Here is a 13756-nt window from a genome sequence, read left to right as displayed (position 1 = left end):
TGTATGAAACAGTGGCGTAAGAAGGATACATATTGAACGAGGCTGTTCGAAGTGCCTCGTCCCTCCCATTACGAAAAAAAAGTGGGAGGGAGAAGAATATACAGACCAGAAAAAGTAAAAAGAACACAAAAAGCCGAATAGAAAACGAAGCAATGAAAACAAAAACAACCTAAAAAGTGGCTTCCGATTGTCCTAGTCTGTGTTTTCCTTCAGGGTCGTTGTAAAATGGCTTATCCTTGCAACTAAATGCTGAAGCGGTGTACTGTTTTTTGGGGCAGAGCTTGCGGTAGAAATATATTGCGACAAAAAAAAAAGGGACACAGCCAGACGGGAGCAACAAGAGCAACAACAATGTTCAAATATAACCTAAGGCAGAAAACCTTCAATTAAAACACGGTTAAAAAAAAAAAAAAAAGGTCACTGAGCGGGTTTCGATTCGAACCACCGCCCTTTCAATCAGTAGGCGAGCACTTAACCTCCAAGCCACCAAAACAGTACGCGACCAGGTCGTAAACCTAGGTCTAAATACTTGAGCTCACATAGTCTTGCTAAGCCTCCATTTGAGTGAATTGTTTGCCTGCGTGGATTTGACGCACGGTGCTTTTGTGTGCGTGCGTGCGTGCGTGAGCGTGCGCGCGCGCGTGTGTGTGTGTGTGTGTGTGTGCGCGCGCGCGCTCGCGTGTGTGTGTGTGTGTGTGTGCGCGCGCGCGCTCGCCCGTGTGTGTGTGTGTGTGTGTGTGTGTGTGTGTGTGTGTGTGTGTGTGTGTGCGTATGCGTGTGCGCGTGTGTTTGCGTATGTCTGCGGGGAATAATTTTTTTATCCGGCCGTTCTGTTTGTGAAAAGCCCACAAACAGTGAATGGTGAATGCTTGGACGCTGAACAAAACACAAAACAGTCAATCTAGATGTAGATGACGATGATAATAACTTCGTTTGTTAATCCATTTTTATTCGCTTTTGAGTAGCAACAACTTACGACAACAAAAGACGTTGCTCGCATCAAGAAAATATACTGCCATTATATATATGTTTGCTATTATCAACTTTAACAAAATACTATAATGGCGTCTGCCTAGTTTGCTTCAGGGGTGATGACGAAGGAAGAAAGTAACTGCTAAAACTCTATGACTGCTAGATAGCAAACTGTAGTAATAAGTCTAGTCTAGGCTAGCATATATGCAGTCATTGTTATAGGGTTATATGTGCGCAAGAAAAGACGTGGCTGGTTCGTTGTGCGTGGTTTTGGTGGTTTGTTTTCGATTTGCTGGTGTTACGTGAATTGCTACTTGCTCCTCCTGCCGTAATATTACGTGTTAGTGCTCTTGTGCCACCTGAAACATCGTGAGTGCTGGCAAAGCGTCTGTGTCGTCGCCGTACTGCGCTGCTGTAGCAAACGCACATCGAGGTCGCCATTTGACAAAATACCTGACAAGTTGTGCGTGCCTACGTGAATCAAGAGTCTCTACTGCAAGTTCCAGTCTGTCGACGCGACGTGTGAAAAATGCTGCGTGTTCTGCCGTAAGTGATTGTTTATCGTGGTGCATGTTAAAATTTTATTACGCGTTGCCGCAGTGCTGTTTTGTTAAACGTGTTGAGTATATTCCTTGGTGTTCGGCTCGCCGCGCTTCTTTTATTGTAAATTACCGGCTGCGTCGGCGCGGTCATAATGAGCTTCCAGGAGCGGCGGCCAGTATGCTGTGTGAGTGATCGACCCCCTTGCCATTGCCGGCAACGAAAATATTATGCTGACGGCCCAGCGGCCGCCGCTTGGCTTTGGTGGATTCGACGCTAAAGCTTGTTGCATGAAAAAAAAAAAAAAGAAAAGAAAACTGCGTTAATGGTTGTAAAACAAAACGCCCACTCCCCAATTTTTTTTTTTTAGGAGGCAGTTGACCCACAGTATATTTTTTTACAGGACGTAGGCAGCTTAGCATTGTTCTAACGGGTAGATTTCGTTTACGGGTAAAGAAATGCAAGGAGGCTGCATTACATTTGTAGTTATAATACGTAAGAGTTTCATATACGTTGAATTTTCAACATTTAAGCATTGCTAGCAACTTTATAAGTAGTACCACATGCACAAGGTCTTTAGGCAGTGAACATTTGACCAGATAATTGTTTAGACGTCGCAGCTTGAAAACATGCTGTTCCAGCCTGCATTGCTGGTGCAGTCACAGGGCAGCTTTCACTGTTTTAATGCAAGAAATTTTTCCACCTTCCTAAGCTCAGCCAGCATTGTCATGATCACACAGAAATTCTTGTGTGGTGTGACATTATTTGTAGCTGGCTTGCATAAATTGTGTTGACCGTAACATGTTGAGCATGGGTTAAACGTGTTGATTCTTACAAATATGCATGTAATGGGGATACAATCACGGTGCGAAAAAGATTAAACAGGGCGTGGGCTTGCCACCGTGCTCCTGCGCCATCCTGTTTTTTCGTTTCGTCAGCATTTCAACTTGCCTACCCCTTGGAGGTATTGGCACGCTGAGACGTTCACCATGTGCCTCAGAGAGAATTTTAATGGCGCCATGAAGACAAAATACAAGTTTGTGTTATTCGAAAGATTTCATGTGGTATGGTGCCCCCAACACTTGTCCAAATGCAAACGATGCTTTATTCACTGAGAAATTCATTAATTGAAGCCAAAATTTTGGTTTTCCCGCTAAATCGTGCATTTTCAGGGTCTGCAATGACATCACAGGAACCGACCGCTCTGTAGCCGATTGGGAAACTTTCTTTACCGTTGGTTAACCGAGATGGTGCCACCATACCGTGGCAAGCCGCTTTCTGCTTTTGTTTTGTTTTTACCGTATTTAAACGTGGCTTGTTTTTGTTCAGCGAGAAAATAATCGTTTCGTGAAACATAGTGCTTGCTCCACAAATATGGTCACGTAAGACACCGTTGCTTGTGTCAATCGGCCATTGTTGTCCGAGACAACCACAAAGCCCCGCAGTCCTGTGCAGCTAAACCAAGCATAGTGCGCGCAGTACCAACAGCAGTACGCATCGATACTTCTATGCTTACGTGTGCTTTCCTAACCTTTACTGTTGGTCCCACCATTCTTACTACTGTAAAAAGAATGTGCCCTAATTTAAGCGCAAATAGTTCGTTCGGCAAGCTTATAGCCTCTGCCTAATTCGCGTTTGCTGTTGCCGCCCTCCGCTAACTGCAGAGCTGGCTGGTATGACATAGGTTCTGTTGCGGGAAATGAGGTAGTGGGTCGCATGGCCATTTCCTTTGTTCCTAATTTGTAGCTTATTTGAGTGGAGTTTATGTTAAAAATGGTGTCAGCATGATTCTAGCAACGGAATCCTTTGAATGAACCAAACTTGTGTTTTCTCTTCATGGCTCCTTTAAAAGCCGTAACCATGTTTCGCACCCTCTGGGCCAGAGAATATGCTTGCACACTGGAAATCTGGGGCCACAGATTTCTACCACCTAGGGATATTTAATAGGCTTAGTTTAACATTAATTCAGTGTAAGGATGCTTCTGTTCCTTTAAAGTATGGCTGAAAGCCTTGTAAGGATTGTCATGTATGTACAGTGCTCACGGATTGAAACGCGACACTGCAAGCGCGTGGCCTGCGCTACATGCAGCGCCGCCAGTGGACGCCCGTGGAAGCTAGGTGTTGCATTGTAGTATACCACGAGGATGAGAGTGTTTTGACCATAAGCTTGCTGATTCCGGTTGCCAATAAGCGGGGAAGTGGTTCCCCGCAGCGACAGCGTTGCGCTGTCAGCGACAGCGGCGTCCATGGACGGCGCTGCATGTATTGGCGGCCACGCGCTCGCAGTGTTGCGTTTCAATCAGTGAGCACTGTACTTATTTTTTAGCTTGAAAGAACTGAAGGTGCCTTTTTTGCACCTACAAAAAAGAAATTCTGTCATGTCCTGTCAGAGCGAGTATTTCACGGCATTATACCGCATATTTATGGCTTGTTTACTACTTGAACTTCCATTTTTTACAGGGCCAGGTGTTTGACATGGAGGATGTACGTTGTGAGCTACCAGAAGAATTGGCTGCCTCCTGTTTCTATCTATCATGCACGACCTGTAAGTGGAGTTCATTACGGCTGTGAAATGCAGGAAAATCTCGATTTTGAAGGCTGAGAGAACATGAAAACATAGAAAACCATTGTGGCATTCTTGTGGTACCTTAGTGATATTAAGACATAAGAACATTGCAGAGATGGGGCAAAAAATAAGGAACCGATGAGGGTGAGAAACTTCCTAGTACCTTTCTTATTTTTTTTGTCGCATCAGGGCTGCGTCCTTGCTCCATGAATTAATTAATAACGACTTTGTCACCCTTGTTCACTGTGGTAGTTGCGTGGTGCCCACAGACAGTGTGTGGGGATTTTTCTTCTACCGCCTATTACAGATGAACTAGATCTTTAGACTTCTACTCAAAAGTCATATTATGGATTACATTACATGAGTGAAACAATTCCATGCACCCAGAAATAGAATTTAGGTGAATTCACTTCAATGCCCTAGATGCAACTTGTGCCTAGCAGTGAAAAGGGTGTATTGCGTGCCTTTTTGCCACTGTGTTTCATGTAGTGTAATGAGTCTCACTGGCCATCGTACTGGCCATTTGCACTCATTCATTTAGATCGAGAACATTTTCAATAAAAAACAGGAAAAGCTAGGATAGGGATCGCAAAGCAACACCCTTTTCATATCAAACAGGACTGCTGGTGCAGCATACAAAGGAAAAAGGGGAAAAAGACGGTTCCCTTAAAAAAGGATAAGATTGCAGGGTGTGGCCAGGTGCTTGTAACAAAACATTTTGTAACCAAATCAAATGGCGTGGTTTGGGGCAATATTATGATGTTTATAGTAGGAAAAACCTGCATTATTTCCGAACAGTATGAATGCTTTGTGTCCAAACATATGCAAAAATGCTTGTGTGTTTTTAGCATTTGAGTGCACGTTACAGAGTAGTCAGCTCAAGTTACTGCGGTAGGTTTCCTCATTGCTGGTAAGCATAAACCCTGAAATTAAATTTGCTGTATTCGACCGCTTTAACCCTTTCACTGTCACTGATGTCCTGGTTTGTCTTCGAATTTCTCCTCCACGGTGTAACTGACATACCGGTGCGTTTTCTGTTGTGCTTTGAAAAATTCATGCCATGGTGCAAAGTTGGCGCACCTGCACTGTTTGTGCTATCTGTCAAATCTTTCTAGTAGCTTGTATTTTCACAAAGTACAGAGCGACCACGCCCAGCTTTCGCTGCTTGGGGGTCACTCTGTGCACTGTACATCTGTTGGGATGAGTGACCACGTGGCACGCGTGCAATGATGGGTGCAAGTGTGCTATCCACCACGTTTTTCTAGGGTTGTTTTTTATTTCTGTTCCTGTGTCTGCTACCCATCGACACAAGGAAATATAAAAAGTGAGGAGCCAGCCTAGAGGTTGGTCAGTTCATGGTGATGTACATTTTGCTTTTTGTAAGCAAGCACAGACAAATAAACTAGACAATGCAAGTGCTGTCTCGTAAACGAAATGCACAATAAAACTGCTGCCTTTATAGGTTCCAAAGAACGCGTAGACACAAGCAACTACTCATGATGACAACTGATCAATGCCTGTCTTAGCATGTTCATGCAATTTTATGTTGCCTTCCCTGCCCCCCCCCCCCCATATTGCTTTGTTCCCACAGTGCTGCTGCAATAATCTCATCTCAAATGTTCTTGCAAGGCTGTATAAATGCCCGTCATGAGGAGGCCATGAATCTAAACAGTACTTAGTTCTGGGTTGTGTTGCCTATGTAACAGTATGTCATATTTGATGTTCGTAAGCTCATTAGTTAATTTATGTGGTCTAAATTTTGTGGCTAATTTTGCAATCTAGAAGTTGTACCTTCTCTTTCAGGATACTTGGTTCAGTTTTGTATGGGAACACTCTTTTATATTTATAAGCATAACCAGCAAATGTTTGAGACGTGTTTGTTTAAACCCCTTCATATGCGATCAATGCGTTTGTCATTTCAGGTTCAAGCGTGGCAGTGGCTATCCCGTCCTGTGAGGGGTAAAGATGAGGTGACACCTGGTGTGGCAGGCGGCAGCAGCACGTATGGATCCAACCTGAATAAAATAGTCAGGTTTGCAAGAGTCGTGTGATTCATGTGATTTTCGTCAGCTTGCTCTTACAGAAACAGCTGCAGCATGAAACAGTGACTGTGGAGCTGGCTGACATTTTCTACATGCAGCTGGCTGTTGGGTGCTGTTATTTGACAGCATGCAAAGGGCACTCAAAAGGTGGAAGCTTGTGGGATACGTAGAGGACGGAAACATAAAGGATTCTTGGAGGACGCAGAAAGTCGGTGGCGAAATTTCAATACAGGGGACACACAAGGGACGAATGCGGTCTGTTGCCTTCAAGACATATAGGGGACACACAAAGGCCGTATGGTGTCTGTGTTGCCTTTGGGAGATAGACTGGACGCATGGAGGACGGAAACACACGGGACACTTGGAGTACGCAGAAAGTCGGTGGCGAAATTCCAACACAGAGGAAACACACAGGACGCACGCAGTCTGTTTCCTTCGGGACGCAGACTGTCTTTTGACTGGACATAGAAATTTTCATAAGGGCAGTGCATTTCTGCATTTCGCGTATAGCTGGTCTAGTGAACCCTACCTGGCATAAGTTTCGACGAACGTCTTTAACATGTCAGAAGCTGTAGTCTGTTTCTTTTTCATTTCCGTAAGAGCTGTTACGTTTCTTAATTCCGCACTTGTACAGCATTTATTTTTCCGGTGTTTCATTAACTTGCCTTGGTTCTTGCTATATGGCGTGTGTTGGCACATGACGCACAGGCTTGGAATATACTTAACATTTTCGCAGGGTTTATATCTTATAAAAGACATAAGTTATTGTGCGGCATTGGGTAATCACATCTCCGAAACATATTTTTCTGCGACGTATATATTCGAAACGAAGCCGCATTCGTTGTCCATGCTGCAAAATAAAGCCAACCTCTCATTGTGCCAGTATCATGTCTAAACGAGGCGACAGTAGAATTCCTTTGTGCCTGATGTTTTTTAGGTGACAGGGGTGATATGTTGCTACCGTCGCTGACGCCCGGAAGAGCGGCGACGAAGCGCGCAGAACCGCGTCCCCGGGTAGCTCTTGCAGGCGATCGCGTACTCTACGGAGGCGCAGCTGCTTTTTAAGTGACCTAAACGTACTCTAGGCGTAATAGACGTCACCGTAACAAGTTTTTTTAGGGCGCGGAAAGTCGAAAAGAAGCGAAACAGAACCAAAACACTCCACGAGCCCCTATCAGCCACGCAGCGCAAATCCCGTCAACACCGCGGAGAAGCGGCGGCAGGCGGCGCAGCGATCGCGAAGCTCGAGGTGTACACAGCCTCCCGTTGTTTTTGTCGTGTTTGCTTCGGTGCTTTGAATGTTTTGGTGGTGTTGTGAGCGTATATGTGCGGTGAAACAAAGTCTGTGGTGTTCTTCGATGCAATAATGACTACGTAAACTTCTCGGATACGTCTGCAATGGCATTAGCGCTTTTTGCAGCGATCTGCGCTTGGCTACACCCGTTCTGAGTACGAATAAAACTACTATTAGTAGTATTATTTCTTCTTAAATGCACTAACGGCTACGCAAACTCTTTGGATGCTTTTAAGGTTGGGAATGGGCTACATTGACACGAGCGCTTTTTGCAGCGCTCTGCGCCTGGCTCTGCGCGATCTGAGTAGGAACAAATCTATTAACAATATTATTATTCATTTCAACCACTTTAAATTATCTTCACTGGTTTCAATGACTACGGTTTCCACGCCAGCCTTACCGCTGGGATACATCGATACGTGTGCTTTAAATGTAAAGGCACCTGCATACGAGATGGATTACCGTGTAGCCGTAGAAATGTTGCGGTAGTTTACACTTTCTGTAACCGTGAGCTTTGTGCCTTCGGTTTTGGTGAGCAACACTGTGACAGCATGGGAGCCTGAAAGCCGAAGTGGAAATCCCACATTTGTGGTGGTCATTTTATCAAGAGCCAAAGTTATTCACCAACTCAACAGCCCAAGCTGCAAACCATCCACCATCTCTCCTGGGCTCCCCGTTTTACCACCTGCGTAGAATAGGGGCTGGCACCAATAGTTAAAACAATGTGGCAGCGTTAACGTCAGCCGGTGTTTTTGAATGCTTAAGTATTCTTTACAGAGTACATAAAAAAATTGTGCAATGCGTGGTGAAGGCACCAAAAACGCGCGATTAGTTGCCTCAAATATGGGTGCATCATCCCGAGTCCTCCAGCACAGACACATTTCCGACACGCTGGACAAACTTTAGATTTGGAGAGGGGGGCACGGAAGTTCAAAATTAAACAGCAAAATCATCTACCACTCCGTATAATGATTATGATGGTTGAACGCAAACCTTTCTTCCTGCGAAATCAAATGGGAAATGGTCAAAGTCAAAGACGCTGCGATCAAAAGACCAAACTGCGTGCTTGTCAAATTCGACGCTCAACTAGTCAAAGTTTAAATACAGAAGGTAACCAAGGAAACCCATACGATAGAGCTTTGCTATAAACCCTCATCGTCGTTAGACGAAGGTGGGCATGATTTTTCAAGCGTAGGTGGCAGCTTGGAAACCGACCGCAGCATTCAGTTGTGAATCTGAGTACAGGTTTCGGCACCCTCCTGTCTTGCGTCCTTCAGCCACGCAGGAATTGGTTTTTGAAAAACCATTGACCAACTAGCCAGCAACCATTGCAATTCTTGTAAAGCAATGCTCCTCCACGACAGGCAATGACGTTCTACTATCATGCGGTATTAAATTCCCGATGACTGTAGTAAGAGCTTTTCTCTGAAATTAAACACGTTTCAGCCGTAGGTAATGAAGTTACGGAAGCGTCGTCCATCACAATTTCTGTTTTGAGGTAAATCTTAGAAAACCCCCCCAACTTTGTTTTTCGCTTGTGCACGACGTCGACGCCGTTTCGTCATCAACTGCCCAAGGCCAGCGCCGCAGCATTCCTAGATCGGTTGCACACACCGGCTTTGTGGGAGCATTTAGCTGCAGGATACTCCTCGATACGCGAAACAGCGTGCAGGCACCAAAAAATTGCATGAAGCAACGAACTTTCACTTCCAGCTTGACTTCCAGCTTGTCGCATTGAGCGTCGTATGCTATTGGTAAATACTGAGTATGGGCGTAAATCACACACATGGCATGCTACGTAAACATCACATTCACGCTCAAGATTTACCGATCTGAAAAATGCACGTGGGGTTACGTACGCTTTGCAAGCCACACCGCAGAAAAACGACAGAAAGCCATGCACAGTAACGCTGCGCTGACCGCCACCGGCATTCCACTGACGAGCGCTTCGCCACGGGCGGCGCTGTTCGCTGAAGCGACGGTGGTGCCATACAACGGCCGCCCGGTCCCTATGGCTACGGTTCCGTGTATAATTCATGTCGGTAAAAAAGAACTCCGGGGACTCTATGTGTCTTCGAAGCGCGCGAGATTGTAGCCTGAGACTTTCACTTTCATATCACTTTCGCATTTATGGCTGGGTTCAAATATCCCTAATGTTTTATTTTTGTTGAACAAAGCTCATAAATAGGAAGCATGGTACCAGCTTTAGTAGCGAGGGAATATTTTGCCAATATGAAGCCCTCGATTAAGGATTCTTATAACTCTTCGCCGATCGGCTGAATCGCCGGGCAGTTGGCCAGTTAGAGAGGGCACATTATGTACATAAAGCTACTTAACGTGACCCCAGTAGCCCCCTTGTATACAGCGGGGCGTGATATTAAGTTGCAATAATAAATTCTCTTTATGACGGACACAGACAGACAGACTGACAAGCCAACATTGTCACGCTCAAGTGGCCAAAGAAAGGCTATCGTCTTTAAAACCAGCTGGAAAGAGACGCTGCCGCCACTGTTCCGCATTCTGCGAACTTTGCGCATCCGTACCCCTCGCAACCACCGCCAGCCCGCAAAGTAACAGATAAACAGAAAGACAAAAACCGGCTACCGCGCGAAAAGCCAAAGAGGGAGGTCCCGCAGCGAGAAAGGGTCAGGACAGGGGCGCTACGCGTCGTTGTGTCTATTTCCGTTAACAGCACGGTCAACCCCCACGGGTCTGACCTTAATCACTAATTTTTGTGTGCGTGTGTGTGCGGTTAACCAGAGCGCCCGACACACATTTGCTGCACCTTGCGACGCGCCGACCGTGGGCCCGATTCGCGCATTGGTCAAACAGCCCGCGGCAGACGTGCCGCGACTTGGCGGCACACAGCGCCTCCGAGTCTACTCTCCGTTTCCTATCGAGACGGCCGCAACAAATCATGCCTGGGACGACCGGCCCGAAAAAGACATGCAGCGAGTAGACCCGGGAGACATCGCCGCTGAGTCGCCCTCCCTTTCTTGTCGTGGCTCGGCTGATGCAATCACTTCGCTTTCAAACTGCGGCCAGTGATAGTCCTGATTAGAAAGATTCGAACTGCACGCGGCTGCGGCGGAACCCCGGGGGTATAAAACCAGCCGTGAAGCAGCGGCTTTGCGGCGGCATTTCATTGGAGGCACTGAGTTGAGAAGTGCTATCGCCTTTGTGCGAGCCATGTAACGCTCTTGCTACCTTTGTATATATTGTATATAAATGCAGCTTAAAATCACCGTCGGCTCGACAACTTCATCGTTCTGCTCTGCGCCGCGTCGATGGCGGACTGAGCTGGGCAACGTCGCAACAGTGGTGACTGAGCAGGAATGGCCCAGCCCCAACAGTGTGTGTGTGTGTTCGGGGGGGGGGGGGTGGAGAGGGTATCGCTCGCAGTCGAGGGCCGCACGGAACCCAGCTGCTGCCGGTGCTTGGTAGCCGTTACATTAGTGTCGAACTGCGCTGCCGTGCTTTGTGTACTCTAGAACAAAGTTTGCAGGCGCGTTTTTCGGAGGCGTGATAGCTTGCACTGACGTCACTGTATTGCCGTGTAGGTGGGTTGGTTGCACAGTGGAAAGTTGCAGCTCTTATCTCGAGCAGTGCGGATGAAGCTGACAGCGATCGATCAAAAAGTGTCATGGTGTCGTTATGTGCAATCCACATGTTTTACGAGACGTTCCAAGACGCGAGCTAAAGCGACAATACCGGCGTCTGGCGTTGGCGTTCATCATTTCAAAACGATTCGTTCACGATGCATCACACAGTGCGAGCTTAAACTCGGCAGTAGCTTCTAGCGAGAGGTGGTCCCCCGCCTGTAAACAGTAGTGAAGGTAGGGGAATGACAACCACCGAAATTAACCGTCATCGTCAGCGCCGTCATTACACGGTGGAATAAACGAGAAGCGGCGAACATGATTACCACTCGAAAGTAAAGCCATTCGAAAGCAAAACGCTCCTCCAGTGGCAAGTTGCCAGAGCTCTTCGACAAAATATGCGAGGCTAAACAAGGCGTCGCACGCGTTCAACTGGATATTATGATGTCCGATTCACAACTCACAAACGTGCTTAGGTGTACTCGGATATTTTATTTCCATTGCTGGGCCAAATTACACCGCCGCGCCTGTACGGTGGGGCTATATGCTCACTTGTAAATGGCACTACACGAGACCATATTACTAGCGAACCTGAGCAAAATGTTTCAAAACGGGAACCGAATAAAACCATATGGGCGCACGTACATCAGCCAAATTTTCGCTTGAATACTCACAGCGGAATGGTGCGAACAATTTCGGTGAGACAAACCGTACAAACCACGCAGTCGTTTGACGCGAGTTACGTAAATTAACTAAGACTGTTCAAATGAGCGGTTCGACTCACGAAACGACTACACAGCGTGACATGCGTGTACGGAAACTTCTGAAGACCGAAAAAGAGGGACTTCAGTACGCCTAGTGCGTGCATTGTTAGCAGCCTCCGCCGCCTCTACCCTAAAACAACTGGAAGGGAGCAAGCGCAATGATGCCGCCACGCGTTCACAGGCCGTGTCAACATAAATAACTGCGGCGGTCAACAAGAGCCATAGGAGAAGAGCACCTGTGGCCGCGTTTCCTGTCGGGCCCTCAACCCCTCGTTTTTCCCTCTTCACCATGAGTTCTTTGCAAGCGACCGCCGAGAAACGCTTACAGCGCCCAAAAGGGACCGGGAAAGGGGGGGGGGGTACAGTTTTCGTTGTCTAATTTTGCCATCCTTGACAGTTAAGCTGCGGAGCGGCACAGCTAAATGTTTGCGACTCGTACACGCGTGTCCAAACTCGAGCTCGTGATAAAACTAGTTTGCATTACTGTACTCACGAGTCCACATACTCAAGAGTGCAAGCACTCGCAAAACCCGTATTTATGAGTATTGTACTCACGAGTACTGTGTACTCTTGAATACTCATACTGATTAGTACTCAAACTCATGAGTACTTATACTCGTGAATGCTGTACTCATGAGTACTCATACTCATGAGTAGTGTACTCATGAGTACTGTACTCACGAGTAGTGGACTTACCCCTGTACTCGCTCGTCATCGTACTCACTTTTTTTTCTGGGTGTGTACTCACTCATCATCGTACTCACTCGTGAGTTTGAGTACACATGAGTACAAATGAGTGTACTCACGAGTGAGTACGCCGACCTATGGGCACAAGGCGTTATACAGGAGGCTATGTACTGGCCTTCCTTCGCGGCACGCGCGTATGGCTGCAGCGGCAGCCTCTTCACGTTCCTCCGCCAGGTGTCCACGTGGTTTCCGCGCACGTGGCTGTTCCCTCCTCGCCTATCTCTCCCCGCCATGCGGCCGATGCTCCGTGCCGGGCGCTTGCGGAAGGGGGTGGGGTTGACCACCAGTGCTCAAGGTCAAAACTGGTCACTCGGCGAAGACTTTCCGAGATAGTGTAGTCTAGCTTCCGCTACAAAATTGCCAGAGAAGAGTATGCCGTTTACGGCGTATTATTTGTGATGCCAAGCGACACAAACAATGTTTGTTTAGCAGCGCGCCGGTTGTGCACATGCCTGCCACGCACAAAAAAAAAAGGCCGGCGGCACGAACCTATTCCTCCGAGTTGGGGTTGCAGTTCCACAGTGGACACGACTACGCCTGATTGTGAACTTCAAATTTTTTTCTCGCCTCAAACAATATTTACTCCGATCAAATTTTCTAATTTGAAAGCTAGAGTGTTGGTGCGTATAATGAGCCGCCTCATGTAAAAGTTACCTCGAGGCCCTTGGTGCTTTTTTAGATCTGAATTAGGCAAAAACTCAATTTTTTGCATCTCCGTAAGCAATTTGCTTGGAAAGTGCACCCTGTAATCGACTTAAATTATTTTAGTAGAAACTCAAAGCCCATATAAATTACGATGGAACTATTCACGGTGCCGTCGCGAAAAATTCCTGAAAAAGCGCCATCTTTTGCGTTTTTACTTAACTAAATACTACGCTCAAAATCCTTACAGAGCTTCACACATAGTCCCACATCAATGAACAACGGAAGGGGAATGCTCCAAAATAATATTATTCACTCTAAATAGTTTCACTATTTATTTAAAGCATAGCATCCTATATAACCTACTGTCCCTGCTATATCGCCCCGAAACCCATTGCAGCAGACTGTTCCCAGGTTTTTCGATGGTTTTTCGTTCCCAGGTTTTTCGGTGGCCATGCCGATACGAACTCCCGTTTCAGGCGGAGGTGAACTGAAACGCACCTCGGCGTCGTCTGCTGCGCTAAGGCGTCTTCCAGCTAAAAAAGTCCGCAAAACGGCGAGCTTGAACGTCATGAGCCAGTATTAAAGAA

At 46.7% G+C, this 13756-nt stretch overlaps 1 long non-coding RNA gene across 1 annotated transcript; it reads left to right on the top strand.

Moving 5' to 3' along the window:
• The first annotated feature begins 1208 nt into the window (after nucleotides 1–1208).
• LOC144173735 (uncharacterized) lies at nucleotides 1209–6600 on the top strand. The gene is made up of 3 exons (XR_013323373.1): nucleotides 1209–1518; nucleotides 3973–4057; nucleotides 6001–6600. It is a non-coding gene; the product is annotated as an uncharacterized LOC144173735 (long non-coding RNA).
• The last annotated feature ends 7156 nt before the right edge of the window (nucleotides 6601–13756 follow it).

This window comes from Haemaphysalis longicornis, unplaced genomic scaffold (genome assembly GCF_048455015.1).
Source record: "Haemaphysalis longicornis isolate Haplotype H1 unplaced genomic scaffold, Haemaphysalis longicornis Haplotype H1 scaffold_3, whole genome shotgun sequence".
Lineage (NCBI taxonomy): Eukaryota > Metazoa > Arthropoda > Arachnida > Ixodida > Ixodidae > Haemaphysalis > Haemaphysalis longicornis.
Note: the sequence above shows the minus strand (reverse complement) of the source record. Positions and strands in the feature narration are given on the sequence as shown.